At 41.8% G+C, this 23,007-nt stretch overlaps 1 long non-coding RNA gene across 2 annotated transcripts in view; it reads right to left on the bottom strand.

The window, feature by feature from the left end:
* The window catches only part of LOC138411525 (uncharacterized), a 31,691-nt gene extending 8,687 nt beyond the window's left edge, over positions 1-23,004 (bottom strand). The window contains exons 1-3 of one of the 2 annotated variants that reach the window (XR_011244148.1): positions 22,901-23,004; positions 20,355-20,447; positions 17,824-18,287 (exon numbers count right to left, since the gene is read on the bottom strand). This is a non-coding gene — a long non-coding RNA (uncharacterized lncRNA). Of the gene's footprint in view, positions 1-17,823; positions 18,288-20,354; positions 20,448-22,900 lie in introns of those variants that run through there. The other variant, XR_011244147.1, reaches the window with a different exon arrangement.
* Positions 23,005-23,007: the final 3 nt, after the last annotated feature.

The following is a 23,007-nucleotide window of genomic DNA, read 5'->3' as shown; positions in this document are numbered from 1 at the left end:
ATAATGTGTCTTTTGCTGTCATGGGGTTGCTGCTTTCCTTCCTCTCGCTCCGTCAGAGCCCTTACTGTCAAAACAGCACATGTCTCCCCAATGAAGATGGATGACTCTGTGTCGGGTGGATACGAACTGAGGGATGCAGACGAGGAGTGGGAGAGAGGGAGGGGAGGACGGGGGAGAGAAGAGAACAAGCAGGGGTTGAGGAAAGCGAGATAGCAACAAAACAGGGTCAAGATAAAGATGGAAAAGAAAAAGGAGAATGGAAATGGGAGAGGCATGGGGAGAGTGGGAGAACGAGGTAGAGAGACGGGGGATAAAAAAGATGGAGGAGGTTGGGGCGCATATTGAGGCGTTTCCTATGTAGAGCGAGCGTTCTCGTGTTTCCTGTGTGGGCGTGTTGGCCTTGATCCAAAACCAACGAATGGGGACTTTTATTTTGATAGTCTCCCTATACACAGGGCACCAAACACATCATCAGCTGTCAGCACATTTTTGAAAAGATAATGTAAAGATCATGTGTCTATTAATCTGTTAGTCGTTATTTTACTCTATTGTTTTCCGTGATTGGGCTTGAGGAAAAGTGGGTGAACACACAACACAGAATCTGAAATATTTTGCATGCAATAATACGAAAGAAACTACGATGAACTATTAGGGCTACCTGAGATTTTGAGAATGAAGTCGTAGTGTTATGAAAAAAGTTGTAAATTTATTAGAATTAAGTGAATTTAGTCTTTGTAAAGTTGTAATTTTAACGGGAAAGTCTTATCATGAGGATTAAGTTGTATTATTTCGACCTTACAAAATAATTCGTAATTTAGAAGAAACTAAATGAATGTAATGTAAATTTGTAATAATACAAGAATAAAAACTTAATTCTCATAAAATTACAACATTTTGATCACAATATTAAAATACTTTTTTAATACATTAATTTACATTACAACACAGTGAGATATCGAATAAAATGATGTTTTATTAACAGAGGACGGGTTGCAAGAAGACATTTATGGGTTTTTACATATAAAAACATATCTCACACATAATTATGTCTTAAAGAAGAAAACTTAAATACTCAACTATATTTTTTAACAGTGCAAAACCTGCTTTAAATATCTCCTAAAAGTAATTTCAAAGTACTTTCACAAGTTAACACAAGTTACTTTAATGGCGTCATTTCTAATATGATGCGATCAAACCATCAGCCACATACCAGGAAACTCCTGCAGTCTATATGAGAACACGACTTTCAGACGGCTGCACAAACAAACACACACACACACTGACATAAAGCTGCTTCCCGCGCTACACCATCCATTAGCGTTGACCTTTGAACCGACGGGTTGTGATCATGTGATTGTGCAACACTGAGGTCACGCCGGCCTGTCAAAACAGCAGCACTGATGTGTGACAGTGTGGTAACCTACGTGTCAATCTGATCGAGGTGATGTTTCTGACTCGCTCCCTCCACGACCAGTGGAAGAAGTGAGAGTGTTAGTGCAGTGGAGTGATAGAACATCAGGGAGGGTGTTTCCCTCTGTGACGGTGGAGAACTTCTATGATACATAAAGCAACTACAGAACATTTAGGAAGCATTTAAAATGCATTATATAGCCGTGTGACTTATGAGACTGTCAAATAGCATCTTTGTGTGTTCATGGTTTTTTGCACCGATTCATTATTTATGCAGCATTGGACAGAGCTGAGTAAGAGCCATCATTAAAAATGAATATAAGGCTGTATATTCACTTAAATATGAACGCTGGAACATAGAGAGTTTTGTTGTGTCTGTATCATGTGTGAAGAGAATCTCACAGGGAGACAGAATGACGTTTCTGAATAGGATGTCTTTAGCAGCAGGATTTATTGTTTGCAGTGGATCATCATGGAGTCTTAAGTTGTATTAACAGCCGACAAAATCCAGCACAGACCATTATAATATATGTGGGTTTTGTCCCTACTGGACAAATATATCTAAAGCTTGTCCCACATAACGATTCTTCTCTCTTCTTTTATCGGTTATTTTTTACCTTCCTTCAGGTTCTATCTATTTGTCTTCCTTCCCATAAACTGCATATAAGGATGGACGACATGACAGCTTCCCCAAAGTGAAGCCAAATTATCTTGATCGCCCCCTGCAGGCTGGTTGCAGTATGGGTCATAAACCCCACCTCCTCCTTGTTAGCAAAATCCAAGTACATGTCAAATATATCTTACCCACAAATGACTTGCATTATTTAAAGTAGTTCTTGGATGTTAAAATTTGGTTTACATTAATTATTTGATGCTGTCAAATAGGGTGAAACCTCACGTTTGAGTATCTGTATCGACAGGACTTTAATATCACAGCTTCACATTACGATCAACACTGTTCAGACTTTGGCTCCAAATTAGGTCAAAAGGGCAAAATGGCGACATCGGCCATCAGGATATTTTGTCTTCATTTGTGCACAAGGGGAGGAAGAGGAGACAAGTCGTCCATCTTTGTACTGTAACACATATGGTGAAGTTGGATAATCTTCTTCTGACTTTACTCTGTGTCATTACGGGTCTGACGGACCTTAAACTAAAACGAAAACTAAAAGAAAGAGAAACAAACTAAATTAACTAAATAGATCTAAACCATAAAAAAAATCTTTGAAACATCACCTTATCTTAAATACATGGAAGTCATTGAATAAAGATGGAAAGTGGAGGGTGGATAATCCTGCAGCAGTGATTTGACCACCATGAAAACTCACTAATGCAGTTCACCCAACAGCAGGAAGCTACAAATGTTCAGCAGGCACCTTTCAACACAGAGTAATCACATGCTCCTCATAATATTTTGGGTAAACAGGATTTGAGTAATCTGCACTATGACCTTTGTTGACTCCTAGTGGTGATGAGCTGGAACTGCAACAGCTTGAACAAACTGTTCACCCTCCTCTGCCACCACACATCCACCTCAACTTGTCTCTGAGACTCAGCCTGAAAGTCACACAATGTTTGGGACACTCTGCACTTTGTTTATCATTTTGAGATGACTTGGTTTGGCATCATGTGTTTCTTTTCCCCCAGGTCCCTTTTTCCAGGGGCCCCCAAAGTCCCTTGAAAAACCCCTGGTTGATGAGTGCACTGTAAGTGCTGCGTCGTTTACCCTCTGCGTCGTGTTGTTTACCTTGTCAGCCACAGAGAAAGACAGGATTTGTTTGTGTACCAGCCGCGGTGATTCAGGTAGCGTATTAGTTCACGGAGATTGAAAGCAGGGAATATTCCCCGACACTAATGAATATCAGTTTTATTAGGATATGATTGCGGCCATCAAAAAGGTTATTGCTTTCATAACATTGTATATTAAAAACAATTTAATCTCATCCTTGTAAACAGTAATTCAATCCCGTTCAAGCTGCATCTCAAGTGATTGATGGCAAAAGCAGAAGTATATCATCCATATGACGTCAGCGGGAGACAACTGTCTTATTTCAAGACACTGTCACTTGCTGCCAGAGGATTCTTTTGACAAATCAAACGTGAGGATTTCCCTCTTCACTACTGTTTCTGCTCCAACAATAAGGAAAAATATGATTATGACATGTAACTGTCAGATTTATGCTATGTAGGAGAACCGAGAGGTGAAAGACGCCAGATGAAGGAAGTCATGTGAGGTCACGTACCATCAACATGTGGTTTCATGCAGCGCAGTGATTCCTGAGACGATAAGAAAACAGACATTGACCTCAGTTGTTCTCATATTTGGCCACCGCCATTGACAATAGCTCCTCCTGTCGCTGCTGTCGTGATAAGAGCTTTATCGTCGTAACTGTGTCCCAATTTGACCAGAAACAAGGAAGGAGAGAGAGATGGAGAGGGAGAAAGGAAGAGAGAGAGAATAAGAGGAATGGAGAAAGAGAGAGAAGGAGTGAGATAGAGAGAGAGAGAGAGAGGCTTTTAAAAGGATTTTGTCGGTTATTGACTGGTTGCACTCTTCAGCTAATAGCCATTTAAAGATTATGGGCCTGCTGGTGGAAATCAAGGCCTCCATTGTTTGCCTTATTGCATTCTGGCAGATGGGGGCTGACACAACAACACGCAGCGTCCCTCCGGGCACGCTAGGCGAGCACCAACCCTCCATCAGCAGATCTCCTATTGAACTGGCCCTAATAACTGGCCATGAATTATTAATACACGTACCATATTGAAGACAGAGAGAGGAGAGGAAAAAACAAGGGAGGATTGTGGGCTGGTTGCAGCGATCGTGATTGGCGTACAGGTGCCAGTCAAAGGGAAAAAGGTCCGTTCAAAAGAGTCCCAGGGCGGCCATTTCTCGGAACGGGGAGGACATTCCGATAACTGGCATGGGAAGATAAAATATATATTCATTAGATGTCAGATTGCTGATGAAATGGGTCCGATCCATTAGTGGGCAGCGGAGCGGCCGGTTAATGTTTCCCGGTTGTTCTTGGGTTGGGTGGCTTTTAGTGTGTTGCTCTAGGTTGCTGCTGGAAACAGGATCACTCCATCAGGAAAGAATAATAAAAGAGAAAAGAGTTTGCAAGAGTGAGAGCAGGTGTTGTTCAAAATAAAAGGGAACACTTTGGAAATCGGAGTCAAATGCACCTGTTGGTGAAACCCAATAGGTTTTTTCAAGTCGAGTGAACCTGATCGCTGATGTCCGTCCTCCGGTCAGGTGATTTATTTGCAGGGCTTGATTGCTAAACCTCGGCCAGACTCACTTGTCTTTTCTTAAGCTCCCTCACAAACAGCTGGCAGGAGTTAGATTTAGTATTTGTTTTGATCCTGAGGTGGGACAGTTCATCTGGTGGAGGTATGTTTTCAGTAGGACATGATCTCGTGTTGTGTAATTATTTGCTGTATGTGTAACTTCACCCACAGGACACAGTTTTTATCAAACTACCAGATGTGATTGTTTGTCATAGTGAATCATTCGCAAGTATTTGAAAAGTTTCCTTCTCTGATTGTCTTTTTCTTTCAGTGTGTCGGCCTCAGTCTCCCAGTGACTTGAAAAGCCTTTGGCAGGGCTGTTCTCACTTCCAGCTGACTTGAAATTAAGTCTACGCAGCGCCTGATGAATTGAATTTCCTGCGTCAAAAGCCTGCGATTTCAAAGAAAATAATGAACACCGCCCAAAGAATCCCCTTTCAGATTTCATTATGAGGGAGAGGTTCTAATTGCGACTAAATTAAATTTCCATTGCTTTCTGTGTCTATGGGTTAGGCTGCTGCTGATGTGTTTTTTCTTCTTCTTCTTCTTCTTTGTATCGTGTTAAAAGCCATGTTAACCAAAACCACAGCAGGAATAACACAATAAGCTCCTATCAAACACAAGATGAGTGTCGTTCTTTCACCGGTGACCATGTCAGCTGGTGGGTGCAGGTTGACGAACATCAAAAAGACACTTAGATGAGTCTTCCCTCATGTCTCTGCCTGAAAGCTGCTCCTTGGATGAGTGCCCCCATTTCATCAGATGCACCGACATCAAGGGCGTGAAGGGAAACTGCAATGAGCTTCTGAAAGAGAGCCAAGAGTGAAGACGAATAGACCTGGGTGTGTTCCAGTGCAACTGCCCTGTCGCTTCCAGTGATGAATCTGGCTGAGAAAAGCATAAACTCTCAACTGCTGCTGAAAAACACACGTAGACCAGTTCATGCAGAGCAACACGTTCAAAGATGCTGCTCACGCTAATTATTTTTTTGTTTTGAAATCAAAGATTGTTTATAAAGACGGACGTAAAAAAGTCAAACCAAAGCGTCTTGGTGTCCCCCTGCTGGCCGGCTGCTGTATAAGTCATAAAGCCTGTCTCCTCCGTGTGAGTAGATTGGACGTGGACCAAACTAAAAAGTCAAAATACACGGAAAATAATTTGTTCTCGACGACGCTTTATGTCAGTACCTTCGCAATGGTTATGTTGTCAATGTGTTTTTGCTATGGGCCTGATAACCATGAAACTTGGTGGAATGGTGCAGTATGGGTCAGGGAAGAGGACGGATCCTTGAATCAGCTGCAAAATATATTTAATTCTATCTTGGCTCATGTCTCATAATTCCACCAATTTTGTGTTCAGTAGTTTTGTTTTTGGTTTTAATAACCTCTTTGGTGGAGGTAACAAATGTTTAAATACTAAAATGTGTTTGTGCTTGTCCAACTGCCAATAGAAACCTAATGTGTGAAAAAGACAAGCAGAGAAAACAGGTTTATCTGCTTCTTTATCTCTTATCCGCCATGATTTACTGCAGAGACTCTGCTCCGGTGCAAACTCTCTCTCTGCTCATCAGCAGTGAATATAATGTTCACGTATAATGAAGCGTTAACTTTTTATTTGATCTGTTTTGTGCAAAGTGGCGTCTAATTGAGCTGTAAAGAACGATGGGTTTTAAAAGGAGCCTGATTGTTTTGTAGGTGAAAAGGTCAAAAAAGATGAGAAACTTCAATTACATTCAAAGTTTGATGTTTGCGGTGGTAACTTTCAAATTAGAAAAACTCAGGATTGGGTCTGAATTGTCCTTGGTGGTTACATAAAAGCCTAAATGAGACGGCACTGATGGAAATGCTTGGTTTGTGTGTTGAGACAACGGGAGGAGGCCTGAGCAACTGAACACCTCGCTTGAATGAACGCCACGGTGACATGTGACGTCGCGTGCGTCTGACATTCGGATAATGACGGGGTCGTGCAAATAAATCATCTGCACACAAAAGTGAAAAGAGGCGAAATGAGCTTAATCGTGCTCCGTGACACGATTACATGGAAGAACACAGAGTGTGTGTGTGTGTGTGAGGGAGAGAGAGTGAAAGAGAGCGGGGGAATTGCCTGCAGGCAGAGAATGAATGGGAGGTGGAACTGGTGTGTGTGTGTGTGTGAGGGGGGGGGGGGCAAACAGAGCAGGTCAAAATGAACACCATCTGGGTACATGAAAGGGAGGCGGCTGGTGGGGGGGGGGGGGGGAGGCAGGAGGTGGCGGGGAAACAAAACAAAAGCACCAGTGCTGCCAGCATGTCGCCGGCAACGCCACAACACTGCCACCCTCCATGTTATGACCGCCGCCCCCCCCCCCCACTTCCACCACCGACACAATCAGGTGGACGAGGCCACAACATCACTCATGAATCCCCCCCCCCTCTCTCTCTCCCTCCCTCGCCCCCTCCCCTCTTCTCTTATCCCCCTGGGGGTTCAGATCATTGCCAAAGGAGCCACAGGCCACTTGCAGGCTGACAGTCAGCTCCTCTAATGGGCCTGGCTGTTTATTTTGTACCGCTTGGAAGTGGATTAGCTGGAGGTAATTATGGTTAATGATCCGCCCGCCTCACCCCGCTAATCTGTAGTCACCCGCTCGCTAGGCTAGTCGCGAGCGTGCAAGCCGCCGGCGCCATTAATACGGGGGTAGTGTTACCTATTAGAGCTGCAGCAGGGAAAGGTGAGATGGAAATTTGTCGGATGGATCAGAGTGTGAAGGGGCTTGACGTCGTGGATCCGTCCTGGAGACAGACGTGGTTCAGTCAGGTTCAAGGAGATTGATTCGACTACGTCCTCTGACATGTCGATGCTTTGGAAGGAAAGGCCTCAGAGCTGAGGGTTATTCGTTTTAAGATTAACGCCAATGCAGGATGGGATTAAGAAGACATTTTCAACGATCAATCCATCATGATTTTAAGTGTTACTAAATTTCAGATTGGGTTTGGTTTTCTGAGATGAATCTAATTTTGACTTTTCATGGTATTTGGTTTATTATTGTACTGGATTATCTACCACAGGGACATACAGTACATATGTTAATGTTATATATTTAAAAGTTACACTATACCAAACAGAGATCCAAACACTTTTCTTTTATTTATCCTTTATTTTAGTACCAACACACTGTAGCTTTGTGATTTCACTGGAACTATCAGACACCTGATTTGTACAGAATAATTATAGCTTTATGAAACCAAATAATAATTAATACAATGTTGCTCACAGAAATAAGCCATATATTGAATTTACGAAATAATATTTATAAGAACTTTATTCGTCTGGCAGTTGCAGCTTCTTTTAGTTTAATCCATTAATTAATCAATTTAATCTTTCTCTGACTTTAAGGTATGTTGCATCAAATAATAAAAAATAGAGACACAGTTATATGGCTTCTATGTGCTGTATCTCCCAAACTTAACATTTTCATGAGCTAAGAAAACAAGACAATACATGTTGTCATTTTTTAAATAGTTTATTTATTTCAAGAATTCAGGGAACTTTGTCATTGAATCATCCAGTTTATCTGAAAGGTTCAAAAGTACAGTGATTAAATGTGTTTAGTTTTTGTCTGAGGCTTAATTATCCATCTAGAGGCTTTAAAAAAAGAAAATCTATGAGAGAAAGGCACAAGAAAAAAGCTAAATATTTTATTTTTATTTTTCCTTTTGCACTCATTCCATTATTGATTCTTACTTGTTCAGAATTGTCTCATTACTTTGTTTTCGGACACCAGTGCATGTGTGCGCTTGTCTGTCTTGTTCGTCCCAAAAATATTATCGTGATGTCGAAACAATTTTTCCAGCTGTTCCAGATTCAGTCTCTGATTTTGCAATCAAATGGCTGGTATTTATAATTACCCACAGACAGGTGTCCTTCCCTGTGTGTCACCATGTTCTTGTACTTGGCGTCAGTTTGTTGTGTTTGGCACGCGATGCTGTCTGCTCACCAGGATGTTACGTTCGCTTGAACAGGATTTTCTCTACAGCCTTTCTTGTTGTATTTTTAAAAATGGATTTGGTAAAGAATTTCAAAATGTACCCCTTTTTGAATGTAATAAGTTTTAAAAATTTGACGTGAGTCGTCCATTAAAAGGATTTTATGTTTATAATGTATTTGCAATATATTGACAAAATTCATTCATTTCTTTATTCACAAGCAGAAATTTTTATTAATCGTGCAAAAATTAACCAAACATGAGGGGGTTTAATTTTGCTTCTTGTGATAATAATGTAATAAACTGCAATAAAATCAAGTCATAATACATAAATACGTTGAGTTAATAATGATGCATGGTCACAAGGGTGTAGCAGGCGGTTGTGTATTTTTTTTCCAACTCTAATTTTAAAAAACGGATGTTAACGGTTACATTTAAGTGTCAAATGAAATCAGGAAATGTTCCTCGGTTGTGGTCAATGTAATTCATGTTCATCCTAAACACTTTTATCTCATTTTGCAGCATTATGTGCGATGGAAACATGAGCCTCCTTTAAAACGACACACACACACACACACACACACACACAGAGTGTAGACTGTCAGTCACGTAAAATCTAAGAGCGACATCCTAAAAATGACGTCTTGTGCAGACCGCTTTTTTATCCCTCCACATTCATCCATCTTGAAAATGCACCAGTAATAGCAACAAAGTGGTTTTTCCCCCCAAAATGAAGTTTTACTCTATCGAATCAGGGGTCGAAGACACGTATCTCTGTGTGAAAAGGACAGGACACATCAGGGTTAAACCGATTATGTCCCGTTAAACAGGCTTTTCAGTGTCTCCATCTCAGACACATTTTCCTGCCTTTTCCAGTAATTTTTGAAAGCCTTCAAGCTGTAATAAAATATCACTTTTTGTGCATTTGCGCATTAAACACTCTTGGTCTCGTTGCAGTTTTCTGATGATAATCACATTTCCCTACGAACCCTCCCCCTGGTTTATTCCCATCTCCCCTTTTAAAGCACTTTGCTCCAGTTTCAGTGAAGACGACACTGACTCGGGGTGAGGGAGGGGAGGAGGAGGAGATACAGGAGGCTTCAGAATGGAAAGCTTTAGCTGTGGGCTCGGTCTGCAGGTTACGTTGGCGTCACGTCTCGCTCTGACTGAGCAAGGAGTAACATCCCCCATCACCACCACCCTCTCAGGGACCCTCATAAAGTGCTCTGATGCTTCATAATGCAGATCATTAACCAGAATGCTGGGGAAGACCCCAAGTCCCCACTTAGATGCGGAGCCTCCCAGAGCCCCCACCGTGTTATGTATCCCTGCAGATCCCCTCCAGACGCTCTGATTGTCCATTCCCGCCCGCCGTCGCCTTGCCAGCAGCAGGGTTTATTGACACTAAGTTGCCCCCACAAGGCGGTGTTAATACACACGACAAAGACGTTTCTTCTCCTCTGTGTCAACCTGAAGGTGCTTACAAGCCGGTGGTTATTGAAACACGCAGCCATAAAGCTAACAGAGATAAGACTTAAGATGTGATTGCACCGGGTGACCGATGCACGAGCGCAATCAAGTCAAATGCAATGATTTGGAAAAGAGAACGAGGGGTTGTGAGGCCGGAAGGAAGGCAAAGGCCTGATGAGGCTGAGGTGAGTCACTCACAGCAGCAGCAGCAGAGATGCAGGTTCGACTCGGGCCTTGAAAACACTTTCCTGGTGTGTTCTCTCAGAATTTATCTCAGATTGACTTTTTCCACCTCATCGGTTATTTTTTTAAGCCCTTTCCTCTCCTTGGCCTAATAAGAGTTCTGTCACATTCATCGCCAAACTGAGAACCAGGAAACAGGCATGACACACAAAGTTCAGTATGGTTTCAGTCAAATCTTTATTTTGTAGTCGTCTAGACACTGACCACTGCACTTTTTCTGAGTGATATTGACCTTCCCGGCGTTGCCGTATAAATAGCCATGAACGTTTGTGTACTTATTGTTTTTTTAAATGTAAGAAACAACGTGAAACAATGATTTCTTTTCTTATATTGGACAAGATGCAAAACTGGCAAGACAGCGAGGTGAGACAGCTTCTCAGTTTCAGGTGTGTTTGTGATTTCTAACATGACCAAGTAAATAGATACATCAGGTATATCTGCAAATCTGCACATTAAAATGAGAAGACTAAGACGAGTTTGTCCAACATGCCCAGACAGTTTGTCTCTGTCCTGCAATCGCCCCCATAAGCATATGAAAATCAAATGATGATAGCAATATGACATTTGAAGTGAAACCAGTATAAATATGATATGGAAGTGCATAAGCCCACACTTGATCTGAAGTGTTGTGAAGCGTCTGAAGCCTGCATGTCTCCGGAAGGTATTAGTATCTGCAAGATATCAGATATTTTTGAGGATACAATTATCTGGGCCTCCATTGTATAAGTATTCACGCTGTCCTCCAGCAATCATTTATTCATCCACGCAATTAGAAACAACACAGCCGCCGCTTTATTAACTCCTTCCTTACCTGGCCACTGTCGAGCGAGCACAAAGAGGGCTTCAGGTGGTGAGAGCGAGAGGGAGAGAGAGAAAGGAGGAGGGGGAGGGGAGGATTTAATGAAAGCTCTGTATCCGATTCATCTTGTCAACGCTGCACCGCCTTCTCTGCCCCTAAACCAAACCCCCAGCATGCTTTGCCAGCCACTTTAATTACTTTTCCCTTTGCATGGTGCGGCGACCCACAGAACTGACAGACAGGTGCAGCAATCCTGATTAGTTAAAATAATAAAGACCAGGAGAGGACGACAAGGAAGAGGAGGAGGAGGAGGAGGAGGAGGGGGAGGGTGTCAACGCGTGGACAACTTCTCCTGATGGGCAAGCGGTGAGGGGATGTCAGAGCGGGGCGGGGACATTGATTTACTTTGTGACAAAAGGGTGGCCTTCGGGCTTGACGGGGCAATATGGAAGACAGAGAGTGAGGAGGGGGACAGGGGAAGGTTGGCACCCGCTCACATCATCGGGGTCTCAGTTTGCCTCCCGATGTGGGGATGTGAAAGCCCTGGGTGCCTCAGCGACTGTGGCAGTCTTGCACTGAAAACGCTAGCACCATCACACCTATTAACATGAGGTGGAGTTAATAAAAGCCACCTCCTGGGATTCATCAGCTGTGATAGCTCTATTTTATTTCAGCAGATAAAGGGAACATGGTTCTGAATGAGAGTAAGCATCGTCCCATCACTTTCTCTTCACGTAACAACATCATATGGTTGTAGAAGTTACACTGGACGCAAGATTAGGTTTAAAAAATAAAGAAATATGTTTAGTTTTGTGTGGAATTAGATTGGAAATCACATTTATGTCCTTTTACAGGATGGATTTTAACCCATAAATCTGTTAAAACAATAGTTAACTATTGCCTAGGAATCACGATTCTTGCTTTTAATAAAATTGTGGTCAGGTTTCAGAATATACTAACAGCAAATATCTAAATTCATAGCTAAATCACACATTGTAAACACATTCTCCAAACCAAGTTCAACTCATAGATTACATCAGCGTTTACTCCGAGGCCGGCAAGGGGACACTCGCAGTAACATCCACCCATGTTGTGGGCTGAAACGTGAGAGGTGTAAGTTTGTGTGTGTGAAAGCCGACCTGCAGTGCCCACATCCTCAAGCTGACACTTTAGAGCTGCTCTGTCTCAGCTGAGCGTGTCGGAACAACAGAGATGTGGAAAAGGCCGGCATGTTTACCACCTCTCTGTGAAATCAAATACAAGCTGCTCGCAGCGCCCCGGCCTCGTGAAAGCAACAGATTGAGTCGCATCGCGGCTTCAAAGTGGCTGTGGTGCGGAAATGTGCATGTAAAGGCCTTCGAAATGCCCCTTTGATTTCTTTTCACAGGTTATAGGCTTACGCGGCAATGCACTGATAAATTGCACAGGTGCATCGTGCGTGCATGTGAGTAGAAGTTTGGATCCTACAGCAGCAAAATGTATTAAAACGAAATAACCTCCACTTATATAAAACCATTGCCTTTGAAACTTCGGTTTTGAACCATGGACTGCAAATAAAGATGGCCGACGTGTCTCCACTTTCTACCCCTATCCAGAAGTGAATCCAAAATATCCTTTAAACAAAGGCTGCCATCTTGCACATTCGAAGCCGGAGTCTACACAGTAGCGATCAGGGCAACGGGCTTCGGTATCGAGGTTCTGCTGTTCAATCACGACGTTTCACGCCCTTTTTAAATTAGACATTAAAACCAAACATCCTGGAAAATTTAACACTTGAACAAACGTCGGTGTGAAATGACAGAAACCATCTGTGAGACAAATTTGTTTTCATGTGTACTTTGACTCTCTTGATTTTGGGTCCAACTTTATTTACAGTCTAAGGTTCAAAGGTTATCTTATGTGTTTGTACGTACGTCTATTTCTATCACTTCTTTGGTTTTAAAACCTTTTCTCATCTCTTCTGGTGGTGACTCACTGTAGCTCTGTGTATTTTCTCTGTGTTGTAAACGCAACAAAACTTTTAAGGAACCTGTACTTTTTACTTTTTTCACTGTGGCTCTTTTTGTTGTGTTACTTTGGTGATATTAAGAATGGATGAGTTCTTTTAACATGGGGACTTTACAAAGCGGTGATTCAGGAGGGGAAGTTTATTTTAAAATGGAAGATTTAATTTATTGTGCCTGGGTCAGAAAACCAAAACCAATAAAATCTAATGTAGAATGTAGGAACGTAAATTAGTAAAACTAATATGTTAAGATTACATGTGCACATTTAGCACGTTTCTCTCAAGTATACAATCTAGATATATTTCTTCCACACAGTGTGAGCGACCCTCTTGCTGACTGGCGTCCTCACAGCTGAAATCACTGATAGAAATAAGAACGTCAGTGTGCCTCTCCAACTGACAGGGTTATACGCCACCTGATGGACAAAAGATGCAGAGCGCGTCCAGTGATGCCACTCACAGTCACTCGGTTCACTGAGAGCAGCTGTACAGGATCATGATGACGGATGGTAACCACTGACTGCTTTAGAATAAATGGAGCTTTTTCCTCTCTCACAGTCGGAGCCTTTTTGTTTGCTGCTTTCATTTTGTTTCTCACTCTTGGTTCCACTACATTCCATGTCTTAATAAATGTTATAGATGTGACTTCAGAGGACATGAAATATACAAGTACATGTGTGGAAGTAAGGACAGTGGGAGTTATGATGACAGAACGTTTTTTCTGTTGCTGCAGACGCTGCAAGTTGAATTTCTTTTCAGGAAGGAAAACTGAATGAAATACATGATGAAACCCATCACTAAATTAGGTTTTAATAATTCAGTTCGACGTTTTTCACTCGTTAAAGAGATGATGCTGAACTATAAAGGAGGAGAAATTGATTTCCAGTGTTCTTATTAATGCAACAAAGTCAGAGGCTCTTAATGCGGCTGCCTATTTGATATGTTCATAATCAACTGCACTGATGTACTGTGTAACGGCCTTAAATGGCCATGGATCTAGCAGGAAATGAAACAAATTCGATTGGCTTTCGGCTTCATGTCTGAAGATTGGCTGCTTTGTTTCCTTTTGATTGGTCAATTAAAAGTGCGCTTCCACTCTCAAAGCCCGGGCCCATTACAGAAAATAATTTCAAGAGCCAAGCTGTTTGCCCTGCGCTGTCTGCCTGCGAGGAATTCCCTCTCCACTTTGGAGAAGTCAGGCGGACGGAGAGCAAGCGAGCGAGAGGTGGTAATATTAGCTCCCATTTTATTGAGAGATCCATTAATCGCAGCCTTCTGCCACTGACCCTCTGACCCCCGCTGACCCCTGGACATCATGTTACCAGCCGGGCAAACTGGACTTCGAGGCAGATTCAGCTCCCGTAAAAGCAAATAACAATCTTCAGCTCAGTGGTTTTTGTGTTTTGGTTCAGATTTGTGCGTCTTCTGACAGTAGTATTTGTTTGTCACTTTAAAAACAAATACTACTTTACTGTATTTTTGAGCCTTAAGGCCCCAGTGACCCCTCACCATAACAAATGAACAAGAAAAGTCCAATTCAGGAGCAGAAAAATCTTTTCTCATTTGTATTTGCTGTTAATATTATTATTTCTTTGGAAAAATAACAATGACTTTTAAAATATAATCTGGTTGATTTCTGCTTCGTGTTTTATCCTCTTCTCTTAATTAATATAGGGAGAGTATCATCTGTCTGCAGATGATGAATCCTCTTCTAGAGAGCTGCTTGAGAGGAAGAAACATTAAGGCCGCATGTGAGCACATGCATTAGGCAATGGAAAAACATGCACCCAGGTGGGGTAGGGTGGGGTTATGAGCAGTAATACAGCCTCATTAAATACTACTTATCTAATGCTGCCATTAAGTATGCTTATACATCTTTAGCAGAAACGTAGAATCCCATTGAAATAATGCTGTCACGATTGCGAGTATTGTGCGCAAATTACGCTAATAATGTGTGTTGACAATGTGAAACCACCGACTGAGGAATACAGACTCTATTTCATTTCCAGTTCCTTGACAAGCTGTTTTTTCAAGACGATTGCTGAATACATTTATTGCGGCTTTATGACGGGTCATTTAGGAAGTATCATTCCTCCAGTACTTTACAGAATGTCTTTATCAGCTGTCGAGCGAGCGCCCCACAATAGAGGACTTGTGTAACTTTATATACGCCTTTGTCTGATGGCTACATAAACTGCACTCTACCTGTTTTTCGACAGCCAAGGCCCGGGCCCAGGACAGGCATTGAAAGCAAACACCTGATTGTATTAGTGTCTCCCCTTTAAGCTGTTGTCACCTAGCTGACCGATTATGGGCAATTACCTGCTCTGTCGGAATCCTAGCCGAATAGATTGAATTCAGATTGATTTTTGTCCAGGAAAGAGGAGGGAATTTAAAGCCTTTTTTAATTGGGTATTTGGTGTGTGCTGATCTGAACACCGTGGCCTTCCCGAGGGATCCTTTATGGGCCAATAATGGCATTGGAGTGGGGGGGTTGCTGCAGTCTCGTCTGCCGACTCCCTCCCAAGGCCATAACCCTGCATTTGCTCTGAGTGCTTTTCTATTATGCATTGATAGTTGAGCATCAATCAATAAGAGGGGAAACAGAAAACCCAGCGAAACCAACTTCTTAAGTGTAAAATGCCTCTTAATACCCGGGGCCTTTCAAACAACTTAACCTGGACGCTTTTTACCCTCGCCCTTCCTCCCTCCGCTCTTTGAGGGACACTTACCGGGCGCCTGGCGACACAATGTTTTATTTAGGAGGGCTGGAAATGTGCAGCTCTCAGGTGAAAATGTACCGCAATCCTCTGGTTATACTTAAGCATTACAATCCTCTCCGTGTGCAGGAACCGAAACAGACACGCAGAAGCAAAATAGATCATTGCATTTCAGTTATACAGCATTTACCTGTTTTTCTTTGTCTCCTGTATCAAAACCACTGCTGACAAAAAGATGCTGAAAATAATCACCACTGTAAAATACGCAGTGGCCTTTCATTGACTGGGTTTGTTTCATTTTGCAGCAAATTACAACCGTCCTCAAGGTTGATAAGGTCGGCAGAGACCCAGCTGATTGTATTATGGATGTACCATGTCTTGAAATCAAATCCCACAAATGATTTAAAGATGAAACCAAAGAGACGGCTTCTTTACATGAACTTTGCAACTGGTTGAAATGAAACAAAAGAAAGATTACAGAGTCACCTTTCACATTGCCAATGCCACAGTTCACTAAACTGGGACGATTCCAGGAAGGAAAAGGGGGAGAAACAAAGTCTCGCCCCACAAGATAAGCGCAACGGTAGGGATCAGACCCCCTTGGTGGAAGAGATAAGAGGGAGACAGTCACAGCAATGGCCAGCCACATAATACACAAGCCCACCTCCAGCCGTCTAAATCTCCCATCAGCACCAGTCCCCACCGGCCCTCCTGTCACCACTAATGCACCTTTTCCTATAGGACAAAGCCCCAGATGCAGTAAGGTTATCTGCGGCTTCGCGGGAATTCTCGGAATCGGCAAGTTCACCTTTCCCTCAGTCCAGATGACAGGAGATGATACAGTAGGGCCGATCAATCCTCGGTCGCGCTGTGTGTCCTCGTTCAACATCTTTGATCCTCATCAACTGCTGTTAAATCTTCCTACATGTCAACAGGTTTGGATGCGGACCCGGGATTTTAAAGCCCTCAGAACAAATAAAAAAAATGTCATTTCTATGTCTCCTAGCAACAACCAGGCGTTACACAACAGATTTCCCAGAAAGCACTAGCTTCAGTGGTCCTTGGTGACATCACAGCCCCGAGTACACCATTAAAACATTTCTGCGTGAATGATTAATTATCCAAATCAAAAAAACACCACATTCTAATTGCTAAATGATTTTGTAATCAGTGTTCGGCATATTAAAAGCCATCACCGCCTCCGTTTGAAAATGTCACTTGAAGATACAACAATTCTCTGCTGGTTAGATGATGGCGAGGGAAGATGACGGGGGGAGTGGGATACAGAGAGGATGCCCCCAAACTACTTTGGTTACACAAACTTTGTTTTCAGCCTCAATGCATCAGAGCCCTCTCCCTCCATCTGCCATCTGCTGCTGAAGAATCTGTTTCACTCTATGAGCCAAGCCCAGCCTTTATTGGTCCTAATGGCACTATCAGCTGAGCCGCCAAACCCAATTACCTTTTAAAAAGGGAGGCCACCCCAGATAATCATGGCTGCCTAACCTGATTTGCCTGTGATGAAGAGACGGGATAAAGAGCAGTTAATGGAGGGAGAATGATCTCACAAATACAAAAAACTCAATTCATTTCTCCTGGAGAGCAATCTGTCCGATTCAGCGGTAATGGAGTGGAGATTCATTAGTCCTCGGGCCTTAGTAGTAGCACCGTCGCCTTATCAACTGAATGACAAAGGAACATTGAGTGTACTCGTCTTCATGTTGTTGAGGAGGCACATAGAAAAGGTGCCAGGCTGGTAACATGAGGCTGGATATAAAGATAGGGTGGCGTATCAAATGTTCTTTTCCCACATCACGTCAAACTACAACAGACCAAAAAAAGGTCAACAAACGACTGCTGCACCATTTGTCAGTTCTTAAATGGTAGCGATTTGAATTCATTGTAATTAATGTCACATCCAAGAGGTGCTGCATTTTAAATTTCTCATTTTGAGTGGAGCAATAACCGACCGGGTGCAATTCATAAATCTCCTCATGCTCCTAACTTGTGCAAGATCCCTGCAAATGGTTGAGAACATACATAATTAATAGACTGTTTCCCAAACATTTAGAACCGTTGAATTACTGGTAATGTGATGTAAGCCAGCTTTTTATTGTGTTGAGCCAAAGTAGTCACAATCATTGATGTCAACTGTACATCCAGCCACAGGAGAATGCTGCCTCTGGGACAAAACATGGGCTTCTGGGATTGAAACGACTGTTTGCTTTGGAGTTTGATTTACATCCAGACTGTCTTTCAAAACTCAGAGCTCTCATAGGTCTTATTATTCAGCGCCCAGGCCTGAACTGGAGCTGCACATCAACCGAAGACATCCAACATCTGCTCTGTCCCCCTCCAGACTCCAGCCTCATTCACACGCATGTTCTCCTGATGATGTAAGTGACACGCATGAATGACCAATTGATGCCAAGAATGTCATACACAGGATGAGTCACTGAGAGCGCGGGTCTAAGGACAGCAATGACCCGGCGCCCTAACCCTGCTGAATCCATGCACTCACTGCAGCTTCAGCGTGGCCTGGTCCAGATATGATCCAGAGGACGTCGGCTAGATGGGGCATAGGGCCATCGCCAGGGCTTGCAGACGGACATTAGGCCAAAGCCAGAGTTAAAATCCTATTAGTTTGAGTTGGGAATCGGATTATCGTCGTCGAGAATCACTCGTCTGGCAACTAGGGTCTAATTTACGCCAATCAACGGCAATTATTGAGGGGAAGGGAGCCCCTATTAGAGAGCCTCATCCACTTAGTCTAATGAATGGGGAAGATTCAATCTTGGCTGTGGAGACGCATTGGAGAGCTGCAGCTGAAAGCGACTGCACCAGCAGGCTGAAGAAGAGCTGCTGTTATTTATCAATGGTGGAGGCTGTCAGAGCAAACATGCGTTAGCCATGGGGCACCGGGCTCTGGTTTCTCAAGGTCTGGGGGCACTCGGTGCAATAAAGCGTTTAGTGGAGCTCTCTGCAGCCCATTACGTGTACATCACACTTGTAAGGACGTTACTATACATATATCATGTGTTTAAGTCCTGAGAGATGTACTTTTTCATTACTCATCAGAAATCATAAAGCTGGATGTATATAATGTTCAGAGCACACAGTGCACTCACAGAGCTGGGTAAAAAAATGCTGTTAATGTAATTTAATGTGCAACATTTTCCTTTATATTGATTTCTCAATATGTTAAAAACACATGTGGCTTCATCTTCAGTTTCTCTTTGTAGAGTAAACTTGTTTTTATGTGAATCAAACCACTTTATTTTTATTTTTTATTTTCTCACCTGAAAGTGAACAGAAAACTGCGAGTTTACATAAACATTTGCAGTTTGTTGCGGACTTTGATAAGGGGAATAATAAAGTTAATAACTCAACCCTGAAGATTAATTAACTTAAAAACTATGTATTTCACTTTGAAATGTTCCTACTTGAGAAGAAGAATAACCTTCCACCCCTTCCACATACTATTTTATCTTCAGTCTTACACTGCCCTCTACTGGTACAGCACTGTGTGTAAATATCAGATTTAAACTGCATCTGTTTTCAGTATCTCAACCCCAAATTCACAAAACACATTTTGCCTCAGAGGGCTTTACAATCTGTGCAGGGAGTGACACCCTCTGTCCTTAGACCCTCGTTTCTAGTTATAGGATTCATTTTAAGATTCTTTTAATAACTTAAAGTTCAGCACAGTCTGGTCCCCCCGTTAGAGCACAGAGCTACTATTTCCCTACAATCCAAGCCGTCATCTAAAGTCTTGCAACAAACACAGGAAACTAAGGGTGACCTGGATTTTGCCATTAATGCTCAGAGGAACCTGGAGCTGAGACTCGCTAGCAGTTTACCTTTTTTTAAATCATTGCTATGAAAAGGAAAGCCTCTTAACGCCCAGTTTAACTGGTTTTGATGGATGTTTGTTTTTAATATTTTATTTTTGTTTTGTGAAGCCCATTAACTTTGTTTAGAGAAGTGCGATACAGAAATAAAGTTTTATCGGTATTTTTATTACAACCAGCGCCACATGTATGTATCTTTCAGGTTTAACTAATTCAACTGTCCGATTTTCTGTATTTTTAAATATATTATATGTGCAATCCTGCCACACTATATGTATTGTTTGGATTCTATATATCATTCATATGTTTTGATATTTCCTCATATTATACTTTTTGTGAACTTATTACTTTATGACTTTTCTATTTTCACTATTCCCCTTATCTTATTCAAACAGAGTTTAATATCCCTTTAAAATCAATTGATGCAGGAAAATTGATAAGACCCACAGCTTGATTTACATAAATAAGACCCACAGCTTGATTTACATGTTCTGATCTAAGTTTTTTTTTTGTCTCCAATGACATCAGATCCTGTTTGTAGTGACTTCTCGAATACCACGCTCTAATCTAGTGAGAGTGTATTTTAAGGTACGAATATAAATACCTTTCTCTCTGTGGGTTTGATGGTGGTGTCTCCTGAAAATCTCACTCATTAGGGGAATTCCACTGCTTTCTGTTTGGGTCGAGCTTTTCCAAACTGGTGAGAGAATGCAGACGTGCACAGGGCTATTAATATCAGCGAATATTTCCAAGGTTGAGGGTTCATTTTCCGATCATGTCTGCGGTGATACTTACGTGCTAAACGAGCATCGCCACATCAAATAAATACATTTTAAATGCAGCTAAAGTATTTTAAATATCAATAATGCATCAACTTTCTTCAAACAATAAACTAACAGAAGAAATTTCCCCCTAAAAAACAGAATAAAAATCAACTGAATTAATGGGAAAACAGGGTCATTGTCATGGTTGAGTGACTCATCTCTTTCCTTTATCTGAGCCGCTGATGGGAAAATTAACAGGAGGATGCAAGCAAACTCATTTCATACCATTTTCTAAAGTGTGACTGATTAGAGAAGTGCATTCAAACTCTGGCCCTACAATCTGCGGGGGTGGAAAACCACTTGTTCCTGCAGTGACCTTCACTGCACACTGCTGTGGGCTGCTCGTTCCATTTAATTTTTTAAAGTCCCGTAATTGCTAATCATCAACCTCAGCAAGGGTATAGTGGGGTGGAATCAAACACACAGAAGCCGGGCGATAACATCAATGTCTAGTCCCTCTGACCACAGACCACCTCACAAACTCCATTAAACATTCTGGTATTAGTTGCAAACAGCAATTAGGCTGGAAGACCCAGCACCACTAATACTTTCACTGTCCCACTGAGGCACAAGTCATTTTGGTAAATTTGCTAATTAGCTGTTTTGCTGAGAATTAGACGAGACGATTACTGCCACCCTATTGTCTGTATGGTAAATATAAAGCCTCAGACATTAGCTTAGATTTGCATTAAATGTAAGTGGATTTTAAGCTTTTTAAGTTTTTAACCTGTGTACCATTATCTATTCGTTGAGTTGAAGTGTGATACTCAAGCAACGGACGTCTCGTCATTTGCCATTACCTCTTGGAAAAATTGGTTTGTCACCAATGTGCAATGCATCTTGGGATAGGGAAGGATCCACCTGCTGGGACCTTCATTTGCTTTCAAAATGGGACAGTCTGGTCTTGTCGCTGTGATGCAAATTGGTCTTTAAATGCAAAATATATCTTCATAAGGACACAGGGTCAGGACCAATGATTCAATACTTGTTTCACATCCTCACGTTCAGGCTCCAAACACTGCTGTTTTGTTTAAGAATTCATTACTGTACCTTATCTATAATATCAGTTAAACAGAACATAATTATCTGTTGTTGATATACATGCTGTGTCATTTTAAAACCATCATCTGAGACTCTTGTTTTCAAAAAAAGTGAAAGATTGGGAAACCCCCTAAAATCTCTCAGTATGAGGTGGCAAAATTTGCGCAGGCTAATTTTGATGGTTTTCAAATCATCAGTATCTATATATAATTATAGTTACGTTACATGGAATGAAGTGGATGTGGGGGAATTCCTTACAGGCACCTACAGGACACTTGCAGGGTCATCCTGTTTTTACCTCTTTATATACAGTCTATGGTTTTTACCTGGTGAGGATTCATGACAGTTTGCAGTGTGAGGTGTCTTCAGCAGAAGTTTACTGACAAGAAAAAGAGGAAGCTGCCCCTGCACAACGATCATTCTCACACCTTCACTGAGGCACTTGTGTTAGGAAGCTTTTTTTTTTCTTTTTTTTTTAAATCGCCATATTCTCTTTTCTTCAACACAATCTATTTCCAATTCTAGGATGTTAAGAAATGACAAAATGACATTGTGCAATGTTGCAGCTACAGGTTGTTCTCCTGTGGGACATCTGAATATGACAATTTGACAATTTAGCCCGCTAATTGCAAAAAGTCAAAACATGTAAACAAACAACAAAAATGCTCAAATCTTGAATTGTAGTGATTTAAAGTGTTAGCCCACATTCTTTTCGTTTAACTGTATTTTTTCATTGTTGATATTTTGATCTTATCCACCACTAAGATTTTAAAATCAGGAGCTAGGAAGTTGGCTTTTCCCGTAATAAAATAAAAACAATTTTAATCATGGAATAAACGTTTAGGATTATTACCATTCATCTGTGAGTGAATGTGGATCTCAGTGCGGAGCATATTCAGTTTTTTCGTCTATATTGTGCTCAAAAACCCGAGACGATGCAATAAGTGAAATCAAACATACAAGAAAAGGACAGATTTGAGCTAAAGCAGGAGAAGAGGCTATACTATTAATAATATATACAATAATATGTGCTGGTGTGACATCTTTGAATTCAGTCTACACAAACAAAACAACACAAACTAAGAGAAAGCACCGAAAAGCACAACAGCTCGTTACAGGTCAAACAGGTTGAATGGAGGACACAGACCCTCCATCGTGATGGCGGATGTTATCACAGGTAACAGGAAGTGGACATTCTCTAATATTCCAAAAGGTAAGAATTCAATTAGAGCAGATTTAAATCATCGATCCCACTGAACCACAAAGAAGCACGAGATGTTCTCACCTGTTTAACGTCCAGACACACCTGCTGCGTTAGAACTGACGAAGAGGAGGAGGAGGAAGTAGAAAATGAATTAGCAGAGGAAGAGGAGGAAGAGCTGGTGGACGTGA

Source organism: Paralichthys olivaceus, chromosome 9 (assembly GCF_024713975.1).
Source record: "Paralichthys olivaceus isolate ysfri-2021 chromosome 9, ASM2471397v2, whole genome shotgun sequence".
NCBI classification, from domain to species: domain Eukaryota; kingdom Metazoa; phylum Chordata; class Actinopteri; order Pleuronectiformes; family Paralichthyidae; genus Paralichthys; species Paralichthys olivaceus.
Note: the sequence above shows the minus strand (reverse complement) of the source record. Positions and strands in the feature narration are given on the sequence as shown.